The 21,500-nt window shown below is 28.4% G+C and overlaps 1 long non-coding RNA gene across 1 annotated transcript; it reads left to right on the top strand.

Moving 5' to 3' along the window:
* Positions 1-1,763: 1,763 nt before the first annotated feature.
* Positions 1,764-15,118, top strand: LOC136976623 (uncharacterized). Its single transcript, XR_010880961.1, has 3 exons — positions 1,764-2,237; positions 14,425-14,445; positions 14,532-15,118. It is a non-coding gene; the product is annotated as an uncharacterized lncRNA (long non-coding RNA).
* The last annotated feature ends 6,382 nt before the right edge of the window (positions 15,119-21,500 follow it).

Genomic DNA, 21,500 nt, shown 5'->3' with positions numbered 1-21,500 from the left:
TCTTTGACCGTCCTATGTGCAGCCACAATGACACGACATTGCGTGTTACGAAAGGGAGGACCTTTGCACGAATATTTATGATCTTTGCAAACAGGAAAAGAGGAATCCAACTGAAAAGAAAGTATTTAATGTAATAAAATCTATCTCAATTGTACACCTTTTTTTTCATTAAAAACGATTACGGGCGTTTTCTTATTTATAGGAAAATTTTATTATTATTTTAAATCTAAGAATGTATACAAGTAAATTCGAAATTAAATAAAGCTATGGTAATTTTACTGTAATATTTACTAAGATTAGTTTCGAAATTATCTTCCAGATGGCGCCACGTTTGTTTTATCTCTCTTAATTTTCACTGGTAGTTAACAATGAAAATTACTGTTACAGCGCATATTTCGTTATGGTCCGTGTTAAATCGAGGTTTAGAAAATTTTACACGGAACGCGAACCTTGGTCTTAGAAGAGAATAGGTCATCCTTATAATTCTATTTTAATAGAAAAGACAGGAAAATTGGACATAGAATGTCCTCAATCCAATTGAGACGAAACTAGAACACTAAATGTCATCGGGTCATCTGACAAATGACGTCAATAAAATATTTACAACTGAAACTATTAATTTTGTAAAGAGGAAAAATTCTTTACAGAAGAGGAATTTAATCATTTTCTTTAGACGAGTTGTGTCTCTAACGGGTCTAAAGGTTCGCGAATTATGTCATTACGCTTATCAGATCGTGCAGAAGAAATGTCTTATTCCGCTATTACATGTAATTATTGGAGAGAATTCGAGAACTCACGAAATTAACAAATCCGTACGATTCCAATGCATATCGAGTAATTCTTTTTTTTTTTTACATAAAAGATTCTTTAAAACACGCTTCTCCGATAAAATGCAATGCCACTAGAAGTACGAGTTCATTTGTCACGTATTCAAAATTTATAGTTCTAGATACGAGCCTGGGGAGATCCTTATCACTAAAAATCACGGTTTTAACTCCATTATAACGTCTAGACTCAATAAAAATCGAAAATAATAATATTGTTAGATAGTCATTTCTAACGTTTTATACACGCAAATATAATGTTACGTATAGTGAATTGTTTCGACTTTGCGATTTGATACAGATTGAATGGATCACGAATTTGTTTTTTATATATATATATATATATATATATAAATTTATTATTTGAATTTGACTGGTATAACCGTTTAACTATCTCTATACATCTAACGGAAGCTTATTGTGTGAATTATGACATAAACTAAACATCGCGTCATATGGATGTAAACAAACATAATGGAGACTCTCGTTATAAATCGGTTCGCCAATGTTACTTCGGTTACGCACAGTAACTTTTTTGTTTCGGGTCACCATAACGGAATCGTTTTAATTTTTTGTTGTTTTTTTCACTTATTTCTTCCGCGTAATATATCAAAATAACAGCTTTATAAGAAGAAAAGACATCTATAAATTATATTCGTAATTTCGCGAAACATTCGGTGTACGGTCCCAAATAAATTAATGGAAAATCCCCTTAAAGTATTTCTTTTATATTGTTAACAAGAATAGATCTCGAAGCTTTTAATTTTTACAAATATTCATTAGCCTATTTTATATTATTTAATGGCGAACAATCGAAACTTTCGCGTTGCTTCAACTACTTCAAATTTATAGCTCTTATCAAAACTGGGATTTACTCAGGAGTACATCGACTAGCATCTTAATTGCAATCACCAAACATGGATAAGGAGTGACATTTCCGCGTTAAATAATCGAATTTTCTGTGATGTTAAACTTATGCCCTAATTTAAAACTTCGAACATTTCTATTAAACCACGTAGAGGAAAAAAAATTAGGTGGCCGAGACGAAAAAAAAAAATGTCTTAAATATAGAAAGAGGAATTCCACATGGTTGTCAACTCTTCCATTACAAATCTTTGTACGACGGAAATGGTCACGAATGGGAAATGACGTCAAGGCGAAAAATTTCCCTCCAGATGGCGACTCGGAACAATAGCCCCGGAGGCCCACTCTAGATCGGAGGGTGAGTTGCCTCTCAGTCTTGTCTGTCGCCGATACAGTTTATAGGTGACAGTTTGTCGCTTGTCTCCCATCTAAACTCTATATCAGTCACACAGGATTGTCAAATGAAGAAGAAAACGATGCGCGGTACTCCCTTATCTATATTTTACTCCTCTCATCTCAATAGGAAGTAAGCCGCTCTTGTCAAAACAGGTAAGTTTACACATTACCGAATAGCGGCACCTTTAGCTTCACACGATTATTATTATTATTATTATATTATTATTATTATTAAAATTATATTGTATTATCATCATTAAGTAGACTCTAATTAAATTTTTCTCTATTAAATTTAATACAGAAAGAATTGTAATAATTAATTAAGTCGAAACGCATAATTTTTTATTAGTATTTTTTAATACGTGGGTTATAAATTCTGTGGAAATTTATATCTTTATTCTGTCTAAAATAATATATATATATATATATATATATATATTCTTTTTTGTGTTAGAAGAATTAGAATTTTAATTTGATTAAAAATTTATCATCTGGTTACAGCGTATATAATTCTTGTGAATTGATTCGATTGTTTTAAAATTTTTAATTAATTATTTCAATACTGATTAAATTATCATGTTAAATGCTATTTTTTTCCATCGTTTCTTGTATTAAAACGTGCCGTTTAAAAGCGAAATGAGCCGACGTATCCGCGTTTTAATGGCAGCAAAAAGAATTCATTTCCACCCTATATTCTCTCATTTCCTAGTATTATTTTATGAGAGTATAACCATATTTATTTACCTGAAGGATCTAGTCTAGATCTTTAGCCTGCCAAGGCTAGATAACTCCACCCACTTCCACTGTCCAGCCCGTTTAACTTGTTCCATTGGAAAGTTGCCAACGGTGTTTGTGCCGACAGGAAGTCCATTGGTAGTCACGTGACTGACAGCTGCTTGGTTAATGTTTTTGTGTGTTTTGAACGGATGGCATAACTCAGCCCGGAGCTACAAAATTAACAGATCCGACACCGATGTATTACGTTCGAATCAAATCTATAAGTTAATTTAAGGTGTGTTAACTGAATATCTCTTTTACAGTTGTCGCGTTAAGTGACTCATTTTATTTATGACGTTCAACTAATTGTCGGCTGTTAACAGAGTATCTTTTATATTAAATATGATTTTCGAATTAGATACTTTTACTCTCGATGATTATATACTTGTAAAATACGTACTTTTTTCTAATTTTATACATTGTGATACGGAGCAGGAAACGTGTAATAGACCCCCACTATATTAATGTCACGAGTTCTTATTTTAGCACACGATAAGCAGGCCTACTGCAAGTTATTTTGGAATTTCTGTTCTTTCGGATTATAACACGTTTCTTTCAATTACTAAACTATTATTAAATGACAGAATTACTTAATTTTTTTTAAAAAAATTAAGCAATTCTATTAAAGCGCAATTCAGAATCTCCCATTAACTACATTACATTTCTGTCTGGTAATTTCAGTTATATATATATTATATTGTTATAAAATAGCTAAGTTACTCTATCAATTTACTTTTTTTTTTTTTAACGTACGTATATAAGTCATTCAATCGTATTCGCCGATTATTCGAGTCATGAATTACTCTACAGTTCCCTTTATCATTCCGCCTCACTTTGTAAGCGTAAATATTCTGTTAAAAGGTTTTTTTCCCCCGTCCGAAATGCTGGACTGGCTACTGATACGGATGATGCGTTAACTGCTTGCTCAAGACTGTGTCGATGGGAAAGTAAGCACAAATTGCGAGGTTAGTGGGTCTCCGACTCCATTTTATCGCTCCCGGGCTCATTCAGCCGTTAAAAGGACCCGAAGGTGTTTTAAGACTTAGGGTATCGGCCCTTATATCGAATGACTCACACAGATCATTGGCGTGTCTTCCGGAAATGGAAAAAAAAGATGGAAGTGAAAAAAAAACTGTTATTTTCGCTTCTGTGGTGTAGCCATGCTCTGACTAATTTCACTACCAACGAGGTAATACATAAAAACACAGAAAAAATAATTGACTTTTAGATATTGTTATTAAGCCATAAAGACAAATTATGTGTAATATGTTTTTGTAAGTAAACTTTATAGAGATTTATGTTTATATACTGTGTTATAAAACCATTTATAATAGCACAATACAGTACTTTACAAAACTCATAAATAATCAAAAATGTCTTTCCTTTCGAATAATTTTTGGAAAATTCGTATTCATAAAATTCATTTCGATTTTATATACGATATTTCAATTAGTAAATCCGTATTTATTATTTATGAGATACGTAACATTTCATATTTTAACGATATTTGTATACGCTATATAAAACTCTTATCGGTTTTAAGATCTGATTACCTATCTTACTATGGATCAGCGTGAAAAGTAATCCCTCAAGAACCAGAAATATAAAATATAGAATTTTATCGCTCTCGGAAAAAAAAAAAATTAATGGCGATGTAAGGAGCAATGTATCTTAAATGACATGGCGTAAATAAATTTATAAATTTGAATGGATCTAGTTTAAAAACAAAACAATAATTATGTACTAAATGATAATTTATTAATATCAATTAAGAACAATTTTGAAAGTAATTCAGCGTAGAAACTAATATTAAAACATGTTCTAATTTCTATAAATTAGAACTCGTGATAATGTAATTTTTTCTTTTTGAATTTGGGAAATTTTGATTTACGAATATAAAAAGTATCCTTAATAATTGAAAATTTCCGCTTTATAATAAGCCAAGTAGACTATTTTTATATTTAAACATCGCAGAGGATATTTATATTAAATCTGTTAAGTTATTCTGTTGTTTTTTTACTACAGATTTTTTAATATATATATATATATTTTTTTTTTGAAAGAATGGTATAAGTTAAATGGAAGTGAAACTGCAAATGGCATCTAATGACATCTTTAAGCAATTTAATAAATTGCGATCTATTTATTTATTAACGAAGAGATATAACCAGCTTTAATCATATATTCCATTATATAGATTATGTTAAGCTTGTTGCGATTATTATTCTGATAATCATTCTTAATAAATGACTATTAATTTGTAAACTGAACGTTAGAAAATGTATTTAGATGAAAACTGAATAACTTATGTTATCAAATTACAGTAAAAGTCCTTTAAAAATTGCTGGCTTAATCTTCAAATAACCGAATTTCCTGTATACCTATTAAAAGCTTATTTTTTTTTTCTAAGATGTTTGTATTTTCTAACATATAAAATCTGATTATCTAGTTCTAGAAAACGAAGGGAAAAATAAAAATGTAACAAATTGTTATAAACCGAATTGATTTTTTAGATTATAAGAGAGAAAAAAATAAAATGTAATGGAAAACTTTGTAAAATGTACCCATTTTATAAACTAGATGAATTTCGTGCTTTATTTTTTCTTTAATGTATCTGATCATTTTTATCTTCTTACAGAATATAAGTTTAATTGATCTGGCCTCTTTTACTTCAGTTATTCTCTACAGAACGAACAAACTGACAGACACTTCAGTAATTTCCAGTATTAAGTAAAAAAAAAAAAAACGTTAGATGCACTCTGTTTCCTCTCATTGTTGAGTTTTCCTTACTGGATTTTGATAAATTTACTACAAAATTTAAAGAATATCCTATTTAAGAATACTTTTATTAAATCTTAATACAGTATATTTTGTATTATATTTATTTATGTGCAAAATTTCACATAAATCAACTTATATATATAAAAGTTTTTTCAAAAATTAATAGTTACAACATATTTTTAATATATTTATAAATTAACACGCGAATGTAATAAATTCACGTTTAATTAATTCATAGTATGTAATCTAATAATGGACAAGTTATGTAGACTATATATTAATTTATATCGTAAGTGGATTTAACAATATTTTATGGAACAAATATCTAGAATAATAATATAGCGCTTTGTTACAGAACGTACGCAACAAGTTCGTAATATTTTGTAATATTCGAGGAAAACGATACGTAAAATAGCTTTTTTTTTTTTTTTTTTTTTTTTTTGGCAGATTTTATCCAGGTTTGAACATCATTCTACATTAAAATTCATTCTTTATATAATATTTATCATCAAACACGAGAAGAAGAGGGGAAAAAAGACTTGTACTGATAATCTTTAGTATTATTAATCATTAAACTAAGAACTTTTATATTCTGATCTCTCGCATCCGGAAAAACCTAGAATAATCCTTACCAGATTTTCTGGTTACGTCCTTGGCAAGGTTGGATTTTGATGAGAAAAAATCTCCTTGGGCTCTTACTAGTGGGCCTTCGAGCGATTTGAAACGACAGTAGTGATATTTTCTACTATAAAACTACTTTTTTTCCCGAGATTTTCTGACTCGATCCAGTTTATCTGAGTTTCATTTTAAATAAAATTCGAAACATCTTTTCTATGCTATCAGTTTCAATATACAGTACTATAAATATATACAGTAGTGTGTTTTGAAATAAAATACGGTTATGAATAAATTCTTGAAACCATTTTTAGGGTCATAAGTTCAGCAAATACAAAACACTATTTTTTATTTTTTATGTATTTAATAGTCTAATTGGTTCGAGAAATCGTTCATATTAAAAAAAAATCATTAATAATTTCAGGGTGGGATTTAACATTTGGAAATTTCTTCGTCCATCGGAGAAGAACGGTTTAATGATCGTTAAACATTTTAAAATATATTTCCAATTTGTTTTTTTTTAAATGTAATCCTTCTCTGTGTTTTTTTGGCGTGAATTTGTTAGTAGAGCGGAACTGAACTTGCATTGGACTGACACTGAGAAAGTGCTAAATTCCAATATACAATATATTATCATATTTCTTCGGATGGACGTATCCATTGGGGTGTTTATGGCGATCTGTATCTGAAAATGTGCTCCAAATAGGCTTACCGCTGTAATAGTCACGATACGTTTCGGTTTTCAGGTGGAGGTCACGAGGTAGGGTGTAATTATGGCTGCACAGTGTAGGCGTTCGACAGGTTTACCTTTGACACATTAGGAATTGGGTCGACATCAGTTGTTATTGTTTGAGATTATAAAATTGATGAGAAATAGAAGATTTATATTCTCGATTATTATTAACGAATAATTATTCATTTGAATTTATTAAGAATTTATCTTACTCGGTTGAATATTAATATATAATTCGTAATGAAATGAAATCCTCCCAAGAAACTGTTTAAGTGCTATTGTCTTCTTTGAATATCAGAAGTATTTTTAAATAGAAAAGAAAGAAAAATTAAAAATGTAAAGTGTTGAAAACGCTATTATAGTTTAATTATAGATTATTTAAGCTACTAACTGAATTACACAGTCATTGACTCGATTACAAAAGCGTTTTGACAAATTTATTTAGATTGTTTAATTGCTAATTTTCCTTTATATATATATTTTAAAATTTAAACAAAAACTTCAAAACATTTCCCCCCTCTTCCCATTATCTATTCAATCTTCATGATATCTTGCTTATTTTCATTCAAATAACTCCTTTGAAAACTTAAACTTGATAAACTGGAATTTTTTCGGGCAGGGGAATCTTAAACCTTCATTGAGTACACTCATAGTCTTATAATCTATAAATTAAATACACATATCTATACACTAGATAATTTGAATTTTATTTAGAATGGATTTCGTAATAAGGTTATTCATATATTTAATTGTTTTTATTATATAACTAGCAGATAAGCCCGGCGTTGCTCGGGCAAAAAGTAACGATAGCGAAGATTAAGATTATTACATTAAAGCTTTTTGAGTATGTCTGATACCGATTTGAAATGTTATATATATATATATAAAATCTATGCGTAACGTAGTCTGGATTTTTTATTTTATTTTATTCTTTCGTTTTCAGTTGGCTCTCTTTCAGAATTTTTCTTTTAGTTGATTTGGACGCCATTCTTAAATTTTAAGATTCGGATTTAAAAATTAAAGAAATTTTCATTCAAAATTCGAAAATTAGATTAAATTTGTCAATTTTTAATTGAAGAGAAATGACGTTCTTAAACCCAACTTTATCTACCAGGGATGCTATTTATAGAATTATTGATTGAAGTTCTGTTTCCTGGATTTCTCGTCGCCAACTTTGCCATCAGTAACAAATTTATGTTCACTCTTTGCCTACTAAACGAATTATCGGCGTTAGCACGCTTGACTTCGAAAGATAAGTTATTTGAACTCCGTAATGATCACCTGCGAATTTGACCAATCGTATTTTTATCGTTATGACCTATTTTCGAACGAGCGAATCAGCAGGACTCGATTATCCATGACGTCGCCAGGATTTTGCTTAAATTTTCAAACTTTTTATTTATTTATTTTTTTTAAATGTAATTAAAGAAATAAAATTACTCTTGTAAAAGTTACACGGTCAGGTTACATTATCCATTCGATATTCTCCTTTATCTTTGTTTAATTAGTATATCCTACGTGGATATATTGAAAATACAGGTAAGCTGACATATATTAGCATTAGTGTAGTTTAATAAATAGCCGCGATACAAAGCTTAGATTTAGATTTAAGACACGTATCAACGAAGCAAACATTTACAGTTTTACAATTCATACGCTCATATTTATTTAGAGCTGTAATGTATATATCATTGAAAATCATCTGACAATAAAGGACAAATAAAGGTAGTGACATCATACAAAGATTCTAACACAATAATGTCTGAAGCGAAGCGACAATAGTCACCTTTGTCACGACTACCCTCCATTGAAATGCCAATGAACTCTACAGTTATTTTAGATGAACTTGTTACCACATAATTAAAGATATTAAATGATACAAAGACAAAATGCTTGCGGACAATTACGCGCGTGTCCTTTCGCTTTTGAAAAAAAAAGAAAGATTGCAAAATAAATCCGATCGGTAGCAATAAAGAAAGCAATGTTTGCGAAAGTTTATCCAAAACCAAACCGTTCCACGCTTGATTCATTCTAAACTATAGAAGTTTTGTTAGTTTTTTTGAACAATTTCCGAAGCTTTTTCTCTAAGTTTCCGCTTACAAAATTGTTTGGGGGACTTTTTTTATGATTGGTTGCACACGGAAAGATGTTATGTCCGATATTAGGTACTTCCTCGAAGGATATATAAATGCAGAAATAACTGTTCTCTGAACGAGCGTATCAAGGAATAGGACCTTGACTTGTCACCTTGAATGCAACCTTGAGCTAAACATGCATAGCTCGGGTTGATGGCACGTGACATCCTTGTCTTAAAAAAATTGCTTTGTTTTTAGTAATTGGTTATTGTGTCTCAGTTTCCAGTTAAACATGCACACTAATGAATATTAAAATATGTTTTTTTTTTTTCAGTTAACTTTAATGGTTAACGAAAAATTCTCGACGTTACGTCATGAACATTTTGAAACTTTCTTGAAATATTCATAAGATGAAACACTTAAGTCTTGTATCTTATTCAAGATGATTTTCGAAGAACCTTTGACTTATATATGGTCATTACGTTTTATATTCTTGTAACAAAGTTTCAATCCCCGAATTTACTATATTATAACGCTCACGTTTAGGAAAATTGTAGCATGTACAACGCTAAATAATTCACTTTTAATCAAAATAACTGGGCGGTGACAATCACGTAAAAACGAGAGGACTAAACTCAAGCATAATATATTAAATTCGCGTAATAAAAATGATAAATAATATAGCTTATATCATAAATGCCAATAAAGAACACTTTTAATTAAATATTAAATAGGTGTGGTATATTTATATTGTTTTTTTTTATTATTAATTAATTCCTAGTAATAATATAGTAAATATATTTTCTAACCTGCAGATACATAATCTTAGATTTACTAAAATATTTAAATTTTACAATGAAAATACTTTTCTTGCCTGAAGGCAATATATATTTACCATATTCACATATTTTGTTTTTATAATATGTCTGATTTTCTGGTAGAAAGTGGGTTTTTTTTTCTTTCCTAGATTGATATCACTGATGGGAATGAAGCTAATAGATCAGGTATGTTTTCAGGAATATCCTTCTCAGAAAATATAACCTATAATTTAAATATAAAATAAAAAATTAAGTGTATAACTTATAATGATTCAAGAATAAAAATATATAAAATTTCCAGAGAGACAAAATAAATTTTTAAAAATATTTTAACATATTCATAAGTTATTTATACAACTGGCCTTAATTGAATTTAATTGAATCATAAAAAAGTTTGTCAGTTTTAAACACTCAAGTTGTGTTTATATCATACATATTTATCATTTTGACTTATAAATAAAATAACTAAATAAGAAAAATATAAAGTAGTATTTTAAAAATAAAGGCTAAATTGTATTTTTGCAAAATTTTGAGTATTTAAGTTTTGTCGATTAATATTGAAATATGATAATGTTGAATATTAAAGAAGCATTTTTTGACGAAGTTGACTTTTCTAAAATATCATCTTAAAATACCATCGTACTATTGAATATCTTGTGCATTATTCATGAAAAGAAGAAAAACTTTCTACACTTTTGAATAAAATTCAATTAGATGGCCAAATGTTTGTTTGGTATAACTTATAAAATATGAAATAAATTGCTGTATACGTTGGTTATTGAACTACCATTTTGTCCTCACCAACCATTATTATCATTTTTTATTAATAAATTTATTTCAGGTTAATGTATTTGATTTTTTTAATAGTCGTATTAAGGATATACGGGCGTTTACAAAGCTTAATATACCATTATAAGGGCATGAATTAATTTTTTATTTTTAATCATTTGTATTCGAGATAAACCATTTTAATAAATTAGTAATACAGAATATAAAAAGTTTATAGTGGCTGACGGTTTTTCTCTTCTAATACAATATATCATAAATGCCAAAGAAAATTTGTAAAATTATTATTATTTAATTTTCGCAGATAATTAAAATTCTGATTTATCGACTTGAATTCAAGTGCAGACGTCACGAAACAATTTTTAAATTGCATGGCATTCCTTGAATACTGATCGCACGTAATTGATTCGGTATTCGGTATACAGATTTTCATTTTATACAAATTTAAAAGTCGTATTTTAAACGAATGGAAAGCGTAGATCGATGTTGTTATTATTTATATTCGATTTAAACTTTACGCGGATCTAGAAATATAAAAATATACATTCTTACGTAAGCTTATAAATAATAAACACCTTCATAAACTTCGAGAGTTCTGCGAAAAACCAATTAGAAAATGAGTATTTTTTCACTCATCCTCGATTATTCTTAAAAGTTTCGAGTACTTTAGTGTACAGTACATTCCACTTGAAAATACTTTTTAAAACTGTAATTATATAACGAAACTTTTAAAGTCATTTGACGGGAAAAAAGGAATTTATACGTATAACTTAAACTGATTTTAATCTCCGCACTTTTTTTTTTCTTCTCCTCGTTTACTGTTGTTTTTAGAGTAATGGTGGAAATAATTTAATAACTTAATGTAAAAATAATATTAATCTGCTTCAATGAAACAAAATAAAAATGGGTGGTGTATCGTAAGCGGGTGTGGTTATTAGGAATTTATCATCGTCTATTGAAACGTGATAAAATGAGAAATATTATTGTGAGGATGATGCTATATGTTGGAGGCCAGTTTGGAAAATTATCTTGCATTGACCCATTTTCTTTGGTACGACAGTTATTAAATCTATTTTATTTTTATTTTCCTAACTCGGAAATATTAGGATACGAAACAGGACAGAACCTATCCAGTGTGGGAATTTTAAATTTAGAATTGTTTTTACCAAATTAGTAAAGCTTATATAGGCCTGTTCATTGATCTATAATAAAGTATGTTATCTGAGTTTTTCTTAAAAAAGAATATATGTGTATAATATATATATATATAATATATACATTTCCTCTTGGCAGTGCATATGGTACAAGATTGAAATTTTTGTTTTAGTACATTGAATTTTTCTGAAATTAATTAAAATCAATTTTTGCCAAGTAGAGCATTATCAATTCCAAATTTAGTATCCCTATTTGCATGTTCTTTACTGTAAAGTTTCCTTTATAAATCGGGTTAAAATTAATGATGGGTATTACATAAATTTATTTGACCTTGAAATAAATGATAGTGTGACATTCCAGAGATTCTTGTTTTTTATCCAAATAGATGCACTGTTGACTTTTGAAAGGAAAGCGATTATCACAATAATCGAAAAAAATAAATTATATATTCTTAGAATTCATAATTATTAATGTTTTTAATCTACGAATCATTCACTGTTCAGATTGAAAAACAACGTTAGACAGAGGTACAAAATAAGAATAAGAAAGTAATTCTGTACTTTTTAATTAGTAATTTTTAATTTTTGCATTATTTTTAGTGTAATTTTGGTATTAAAATGACGACGTTAGGGTGGGTACAACGTTTTAAAAAGTTTCATTTCGACGATAGAGACTTCGAGGATTTTTTTTTTAGTCTTATGAAATGTTAAATTGTCTAAATTCAACGTGGATTTTATATCCCCATTGGACATTTCTTCTGGCTTACACCACAAATGGTTTAAAATGATCTTGTGATATCAGGTAAACAAAAATATTACATTAAATTCCCAATTCCCGGTGCTTTCACATGGCAATGCAATTATACCCAGTAGTTACCTCATCCATTAGTTAAGAGGATATTTTAAATAGAGACTGGTTTGTCTCGCCGATTGTCGATTACTTTGGCATTTTTTGCTGCAGGGAGAGTTAATCGAGAAGAGTTATGAAAGAAAATACTTCACTTAGGCCTATATTTATAACATTGGAAAGATTGAGAAAAGTGGGTCGTCTTCACGCTTAAGTAAACTCACAGTCGGATATAATTGTATATATTGAAGGTAATATGAAAATCATAATTGAAAAACTCGGTTCGGAAAGGTTGAACCTTTATTGCTAATTCTAGGCCATTTGTATTGTTTATGAATAGCTCAATGACACTGTACCATCTGTGAAAGTACTCCATCGAGTACTTTAAACCATTTGCGTAGTAGGACTTACATTTTTTTCCCCTTAATTTTAATGCGCGTATGTCGTCGATAGTCTAAAATAATTAATTTCAGTTTCGATTATCGAAAATTTAAAAAAAAAATCATTAGGATAATTAAAGTTATTAAAAACCAAAATTTAAGTTGATAATAAATACGAGTTTGTCTAATGAATTATTATTATTTTAAATTAAATTACATTAAAAATTTATAGCGGGCCTATCTCAAGATACTCCTCTTTCTATAGTCGATTTTTCAATTATTATTAGACTATTTATTTTTTAAGATTCAAATATATGTCATTATTATTATAATTTTTCTGATCTTATTAATGACTTGGATCTAATAGCAGAGAAGAATTAACACGAGCGTTAATTATGGTTACATTAATTGAATATTTTATGAACTCGTCGTTCTTCGAAAAGTTCATAAAAATCTAATAAGCCTATAGGCAATAGTTCATACGGTTCATAAAAAGTCGATCCGCCGTATATTGAATGTAAGTCAGTAGGCCCCGAAGGTTATATAGTTTTAAATATTAAAGACTGTACTGTGATGATATTCAATCGTTCATTAAAATGTAGATGTATTTATAGATACTGTACAAGAAAGCCTGTTTTTAATGTATATTTTATATTATTCGGTTGGCTGATATATGTCTTTTATAAAACCGAAATTTTAGAAGGTCAATTCCTGTTGGACATAATCCAAAAATTCTCGTGTACGTACATAAAAGAATATTAATATTGAAAGTGTAACAATGCCGATCATTATAGGCTATAGTTGACGAATGTCAAAACTTACCAGACGTTATTTTAAATAATTCAAATGTTATTTATTTATTTTTTTCAATCGAGTTTTATGCGAGGTAACAACGATACGTAATTAATATAAGCATATTTTCGTTATATAAATTTACTGTAACGCTTTAAAATCTTAACATTTAATCTTGTTAAGAACTAAAGTAGTTAGTTCCGTGCGATTTCGTGTAAGTTTTCGCTTCTATACAGATATTCGATAAGCGATTTTACACAAAAATTGTATATCGTGATACCATTCGACCGTATAGAATATAACGTAATATATGTCACAGTTAAAAATAACAGAAAAATTATATATGTTTAAGGGATATTCCTACCAATATTTTAGCTTTTGTATTCGGAAATGTGAGGTTAATTGTTTGTAATCTTATTTTAACAACAAAATAATTATTAAGGTTGAAAATTAACTTTAATGTAAATGCTCTTCGTAACTTCTTAAAGTAGATTATAAGATTATTTAGATTTTGTTAGTCAATAAATTATTTAAATTAATATATTTTTCTCTTTTCATAACTACCATTTTCTTCTAATAAAGTAACTGTTAAATTATAGCGAGGTATGCAAACATAATTGCAATTTTTTTCTTTTTTTTAAGGTTGTCAGGTTATTTAAATGGGATATTTAAATTTTATTATTTCATAGAGACGTTCGTATACATCTTAAATCGCATTTTAGACGAGAATAGACTGATGATAACGCCCAATCAACCGGTCCTAACCTGACCCACTTAACTGCACATGAACCAAGCTGAAGTATGAAAAAGAAAAAAAGAAAAAACTTCGTAAGGAATGAATGAACAATATATTATTCACTTGTTCAATTTGAAACGAAAATCGTGAAAGAATTTTTATTTTTCTTTCCCTTTTTGTGTGTGTGTGGCCACGTTTACTTTACTATAAAAAGTGAAATAGATTTGTTTTGCGGTTTTGTTGGCGAAGGTCGAGAAGACAAAAGCTTCGAAATAAGGAGGACACGTAATAAAGTAAAAGAAAAAAAAAATGCAAATTTTCATTTTAAAAATGTGAAATTTATTCGTTTCGGGATGATTTCAGCGACCTAAATACACCTATAATATAATAAACAACTATCTGCGGTATGTAGAAAATCAAGTAAGAAAGATCCTACTTTTGTACCGAATTGATCACGTGATTCTATATTAACTAGGTCTATTTTTGTTTATTAAGTCGCTTACCAAAGTCTATTACAAATTACAATATCGATGTGTTCTTTTTAAAACTAGTAATTACGACGTAATTCAATTTTTTAGAAGTATTTCTGATTATCTAAAAAATTCTATGATTCTTGCTCTATCTAAGTGTAAAATTATCATATATGTGTATTTTTTAAGCCGAAATTCTATGTTTAATAGTTTAAAGAAAGATAAACGGAAGCTTGTTTCCAGAGAGAAAAAATATATATATATATATATATGGCAGTAAAAATTCTGATACTCCATTTATGTCAGGAAGTTGGAAAATTCTTATTTATTTTGGATTTATATTTAGTAAAGTTTTAGACGAATAGTTTTTCTTTCGATGTTATTTATTAGATAGATCTGTTATAGTATGAAAAATGTAAACATTAAAAATATTTTCTAGATCTAAAAAAAAAAACCATACAAAAGAGTAGTTTTTTATTGCACTACTTTCAAGAGATGAATATACAATATATAACATATATATATTCAAACACTTTAACAAATAATAAAATAAAATAAAAATCTATAAACGAGAAAAATAGTGAATAAATATGCTAAAAATAATTCGATCGAATTTAAGAGAGAAAATAAAAATATCACGTGAACATTTTTGTATGTTAGACTCGCTTCTTTATCTGTAATACTTCATAAAATTGATGGATGATGACTGTTAGGAAAATTCGAATTTGGAAGAGATAAATTATTTAAATATATATATATATATATATATATATATGCAGTCGGTTTTCTATTGATAAAAAAAACTATATAAAATTCAAGGACACTCTAGTAAAAGAATTACGAATCCATCAGTGCATCCATTCTCTGAAACTCGCTGAAAATACTATTGCCAACTTCTGATTCATTATTGATGCGATTCAGCTGACTGCTTCAATTCAACCTTAAGCATATCGTGATTCATTCATAGTTTTCGTTCAGAATTTTGATATCATTATTAATGGAAAAATTCTAAAATTTTGAAAATTTTAACCATTCGAAGTTTCAGCATTAAAAATAAGAATTTAAAATAAAAAAAAATCCCGAAAGAAAACCAAACTCTTTATTTTATGGCTAAGAGAAACAGTATAGTATATTTAATGGCAACTATCTGACAAATAAAGAATAAAAAGTCTTAATGTAATTTTAAACTTTTTATAACTTCTAATTAAAGAAGCAATATGGAAATTAAGTGAAAGTGGATTCTACAACTTCAATTAACAGTTTTTTTATACGTCGATTTCTTTTGTTAAGGTATTGTAATAAGAGTTTTTTCTTTTCTTTTTTGATTCCACATCACATTCCGATCGTAACGGTTATACGAAATACATTAAATGTTTTTAATATTTTTGATTATGATTTTCATATTTTTCGAGTCCATTTTTTTCTAGTTCACTTTTAATGCTGTTTCTATAAAAAAAAAAACAGTTAACAAAATTGAATTAAAATTCATTACCTTAACGCTATAATAAGATAGTTCCAACCCGTAGATCGGCGAAAGTAATTTTATAATGGAGGAATGAATGCGATTTTCTGAGAAGGGCCAACCAAACTAGGCAATTAGTACAACGAGATAAAGGTTGGCCCACGGGCCACGACACACTTTATCGACAACAGACAAGGTCAGCACCATTATTAGGCATTGTTGGTGATGTTTAAGTAATTCAATAGGTAAGTGTCATGTTTTGCCATCTGATCGAAACAAAAGAATGCCGGAGAATTGTCCTTGATTCGTCTCCAATGATATAGAAATTCAACTAATCCCAATTTCTAGAAAATTACACCCGAATATATCACACGATCATTGCCTATCTATTTGCATATTTCCTTTTCGGTTACTAATTCAGAATTAATAACGTCTTATAAGAATGCGCTGCAAATTATTAAAATATTTCGAGGTTAAATAGTTTTAAGCATATTTCATTGTTCGTTTTATATACTTTAAAGTATTTCAACATTCTTTTAATTGTAAGAAATGCGAAGTTTTCGTAAACGAATTTAATAACATTAATCTTTAGAATTTCTTTCCTTTTCCCTCCCTCTTTAAAGAAATATTAATCTAGAAAATTTAATTATTATTTTTCGGTGTAAATTGTTGCGTTTTAAACAATTCATTCAATCAGAAAGTTTTATCAGCATCGATATTATGTTGTGTCTATAGTTCACTGAAGCATAGGATATTCGCATAATGAACAATCGGTTTCAATTTTTATTCTGCCACTTCGCCTTATCGGATGCATCTTTATGCAACCTTTGTGTTATTCACCTTCTAGATAGAAAACTGGATTTTATCCGAGCGGAAAAAAAAAGTTCATTTTCGATACTTTATTGTTTGGAATTTTCCTACTTCTTTAGGATAGTTATTTAATTGGAGGAAGATAAATTTATATTTAACCGGATATAATAATAAAAAAAAGGGATGAAAGGAGCGTTAAATGTCATTTCCGCTAGTTAAAATCGGAAAGTCATCCAATCAAGAAATTTCTCCCAAACTACTCACTCCACTGTAGTATGCAATATATTTTTTTTTCGCCCTGTTCAATGGGACATCGACCCAAGATCATCTTCAGTTCAAGGTTTCTAGCGATATGTCAAATGAAGGAGATGTCATGACAAAATGTTAACCTGCACCGCCTCGGGGTGTGGTGTATTGGCAATTCTATCCTATTATAAGTCGTTATCTGGATACAAATTGTCCGAAACGCCTTTTAACATCTACGCCAGGGTTACATTAATCTGCTTCTGTCAGAAATAACTCTCTTATACAAACTGAATTGAAACTGTATTAACATATTAACTGGCAATATATAATTAAATTTCGTAAATCCATTTTGAAGAGACTGTCCATTCCATTTTCTGTTTTATAAATGGAATTAATTTTATTCCGAGACTTTTCCTTATAAAAATGCACATTTTCCTTATAAAATAACTACCAAACGGATGTTTTACTGGGTTTTAATTAATAGAGTGAAATCTCTAATGTCGCGTATATGTATTTTATAATTATAAAATTGATTGTTTAGTGTCGGATCCAGAAGAGTTTTTCTTTATTTTATTTTATTTATTATTATTATTTTTATATTTTTATTTTAAGATTTTTGCCTTGTAATCGATTTCATCTTCATTTTTCTTTTTTGTTTTTAATTTTGGTTAAGTTAAAAGTTTTATTTTTATAAGGATAAAAGTTTATCCATATTAATCCCGAACTTGGCAAGAATGTGAGGCACGGTTGGCAAACTTTATACTCGGAAGCATCATAAAAGAATTAAGATAGAAGTTTGTTTGACACGCGATGAAAAAATTATTTAAGGTCCTCAATTAATGATCGGTTGTTGATTACGTTGAGATGTTAATGCAATCGTTATAGCCTAATGCACTTAGACGAAATGATCGAAATTAAACCTTGAAAGTCTTAAAATACTTCCGTATTATTATGGAAAATTTTATCTAAAGCCTTGTTCGAGTAATTATTATTTTTATTTTATCATTAAAAATTATAATAAACATTATTACTCTAATGGCAAACAGATAAATTATATGTAAAAACTATCGAATTTTAATTATTTTTACCAAAACCTAAGGCGTTTATATTTTCCTGTCTGTAGACATTTAAAAACCATAATTACATCGAATGCAAATTAATAATAATTGGTTTTTTTTGTCTGACCGTTACAATAATATAATTGAATTTGTATCGAATGGACAAACGATTTTTAATTGTCTTTTGGTAAGATTCCAACATTTCAGTTTGACTTTTATGTAGACAATTGGGCAGCAAAATTTAAAAAAATATATACTTATGTAAAAATATATATAATATAATATTAAATTTTAATTTATGATAGTTTTGGCATACATTCGAGGAAAAACCGAATTGTTTATTAGTAAGATACAAATGTATTATAACAGATGGCGAACATAACAAAGGCCTATTTAATGTTAGCATTCCTGACAAACTCCATAACCTTCATACAATATAATATGCATTTATTCATTGTAATGTATTATAATATATATTCGCTATAAAAATTTAAATAGGTTTAAACTTGTGTAGTCCTAAACTACAATTAATTTTCGTGAGATAAAACGTTTTATAGTTTAATATTCCTTTTTATAATCCATCAAAAATATACCGGACAGTTCTGTATGTTATTACAGCGTATGTGGTTACCTAATTATCGTGTTAGTAAGAATATTAAAAAATGAAATCCCGTAGATTTAAATTTAAATTTCTACTCATTCAGTAAAATCTAAATATTGAACGAAGGATATATTTAAATACGAAAATTTTCAATTAATTTTTCTATGTATAAAAATTATATATATTTATGTATTTAGCCTGTGTTTAAAGACAATGTATATGATACACAGCTATAATTTTCGAACGTTGAAAGAATGGTTTATAATATTTATAGAAACGGAGCGATGACGAAATCGGCCGACTTCGACTAGAATACGTAATGGGTTAAAGGTATAAAAATTGCATGAAAAACTGGCCCGTCTAGGTCAGATAGGAATGCGAGTCCCGGTTCCTCCCGTACTGGAATTATTGCCACTTCGTGTGTGTTTAAACATGTCGGAGGAGATTGTTCCGACGGAATTAATCTCTCGAGATTTCGGGTATCGAAATGACCAAAAAAGGTAACTGGGCGAAACCAATGACTTATTTCGACCGAGTTTCGTGCACGTGACAATGCATTCCTCCTCTTTTGTTTTGATATACATCATTGATGTTGGCTTAACTGTTCATTGGACTGTATACCGATAATGTTTGCTCTAAAATAGTATCGTGGGTTTAGGCGCCTCTTAAATTATGGTCCACAATTTAAAGCAATTCCGCATTGTGTAATATTCAAAAAAAAATAATAATAATAATAAAAAATAAGGTTTGTATACAAGGAAATCAATGCCAATATCAGAAATATGCGTGTAAAAAATAGACTATAAATTTTGGTATATTATTTTATTTCACAATTCATTGTCGTGGATATATTTTTGAAGGTAGTCTATTATCTATGTAATTCCTTAAAGATTTTAAAATACAGCAAGTTTTCTATCTTCGAATTGATTTTTTTTCTAAAAATAAACTGATTTTAGAATTATTTATAAGTGGAAGATATTACGAATTTAACATTAATCGAATGAAAATTCGATTTTTAAAATATATATTAATATAGTCAACGATATAAGATAAAATTTTTAATTCACAGTATTAATTTTTAATTTTATTATTATAGATTAAATATAAATTGTGCGTTACCAAGATATAGAAGAAAGATGATTCTGCAAGTAAAATATAATAATAATAAAGTAAGTAATTTAGTATTTAATAGAGTTATAATGAGATTATCTTATCACTTATTACTTGATTAAGCGAAATAATAATACAACTAAATAAAATTACCTGCAAACACCGCAAAAGAATATAATTAATTTGTATCAACCAAAGGAAATCACTTTTTTGTTTGTTTTTTTTTAAATTTACTTTCGACATCACTTGTGTCGTTAGGTTCTATTTTAAATATATGATAATTATCTCTGCTACAAAGTATAATCAGAGACGGAAGTTTCTATGTTACATTTCGCTGGTAACGAATAATAACGAAATTTTTACTTGTGTGTAAAAATGAATTCTTATTGTAAACATTCGTTAATATATATATAAAAAAAGGGGAGCCAGAAACTCTTCATCCTTAGCATTTTTTAAACTCTCATTATGGTTTTTTTAACGTTAGAACGACACAATATTTTGTAATTACACTATATCAAATAGACCTATTATTCTGGTGGACTCTGTACTCGGTACATGTGGGTGGACTCGACTCGTTGGGATTGGTGGTTAGTGGAGCAAGTTTTGCTTTTACACTTGGATGCAGAACTGTCACCGATCCATGAGCGACTATTCATTAAAACCGGCTAAATGCACTGCTCAATTATTGATAACGATACTTAACGATTGCGACAGTCGGCAGTTTAATATTGATTCCTAATTTGTTAACTTTTTATTATTATATAAGAAATAGTGGGGGGGAGAGGCGAAAGTTGTGGTGGTATAGCTTTGTACGATTTTGATATTTTTATCTGTGATGGATTAATAAGTTTACTTCTTTTTCCTTTAATTTGGAAATTCAGATAATTTGGAAAAAATTATCTGAATTTATTCGATTTTACAAAATTATAACAAAGTGTAGGTTTTTTTTTCTCTTATCATAATTATAAACTATAATGGATTTAAAAAAGCAAAATTGATATTGCCTTTCGTAAAATATTTTATGCAAAAATATAAAGTTAGATGAGGTAACCTCCGAATTTATACCTATTGGCCTCTCTCCATTGAATAATCTGGTGTCTATTAATATGAATAAACTTACAAAAAATCGAAAAAAATTAAGTAAGTAATTATTGGAAAATGTGTA

Source organism: Centruroides vittatus, unplaced genomic scaffold (assembly GCF_030686945.1).
Source record: "Centruroides vittatus isolate TY-2023 unplaced genomic scaffold, ASM3068694v2 contig_417, whole genome shotgun sequence".
Classification (NCBI taxonomy): domain Eukaryota; kingdom Metazoa; phylum Arthropoda; class Arachnida; order Scorpiones; family Buthidae; genus Centruroides; species Centruroides vittatus.
Note: the sequence above shows the minus strand (reverse complement) of the source record. Positions and strands in the feature narration are given on the sequence as shown.